The sequence below is a fragment of the Sinocyclocheilus anshuiensis genome, unplaced genomic scaffold (assembly GCF_001515605.1).
Source record: "Sinocyclocheilus anshuiensis isolate Anshui unplaced genomic scaffold, SAMN03320099.WGS_v1.1 scaffold265, whole genome shotgun sequence".
Classification (NCBI taxonomy): domain Eukaryota; kingdom Metazoa; phylum Chordata; class Actinopteri; order Cypriniformes; family Cyprinidae; genus Sinocyclocheilus; species Sinocyclocheilus anshuiensis.
The window spans coordinates 388698-389394 of record NW_015536465.1 but is presented as its reverse complement, the minus strand read 5'-3'; the positions used below and the strand labels follow the sequence as shown (position 1 = coordinate 389394).

The window sequence follows — 697 nt, the reverse complement described above, 5'->3', positions numbered from 1 at the left end:
ATACTTTTACACTTCTGCGGTTTAAAAAATCTTTCTTTTCGCTATTACCACAAACAAGCTTGCAGCTTGGATCTGAGTTTATTAGCTCTACGTTATCAGTTTGCTGTCGTGACTCTCGCGAAAAGCACTGAATGCACACTTTTCGGTACAAATTTTTTTTTTAATTATTTTAAACCTTTTATCAGCTTATGTAGTCTCTACAGCCAATGAATTGCTGATCTCTAGTGATGTATGCCTATAATTTTTGTAATAGATCATTTGTTGGTAAAGCGTGAGAGATCTGGCAAGCCACATGATTTCTGTCAAAGCCATAGGTTCCCGACCCCTGTAGTGAAGATAATCAGAGTATATGTGCACATATTACCTAAACCACATATATGTTTTATATTTTTAAAATAAAAACGAAATGGGTTGTGTTTTATATTTTGAAGAAAACGGCAAGGCAGTGGTTCTTGTACAACGTTAAACCTGGTAGAAAATTGTACAACGTTAAGTTGTACTTATTAAAAAAGGATTACATGTATAGAGGAGAAACTGACTGCGGCCCATGAGGCAGATTCATCATCTACAGAAAAAAAAAAAAAAAAACCTTAAGGTTATTTCTAGCATTTGGTGCCATTTGAGTCCATGATATAATGTGGTATATTTGGAGTAAAAATGGGCTAATACTTTACTAAATTTCCAGGTCTCATAGAGA

The 697-nt window shown here is 34.3% G+C and overlaps 1 protein-coding gene across 1 annotated transcript in view; it reads right to left on the bottom strand.

Annotated features, from left to right (window-relative positions):
- LOC107688723 (glycine-rich cell wall structural protein 2-like) overlaps positions 1-697 on the bottom strand; it is a 3965-nt gene that overhangs the window by 2828 nt on the left and 440 nt on the right. The gene's annotated exons all lie outside the window — the stretch shown is intronic.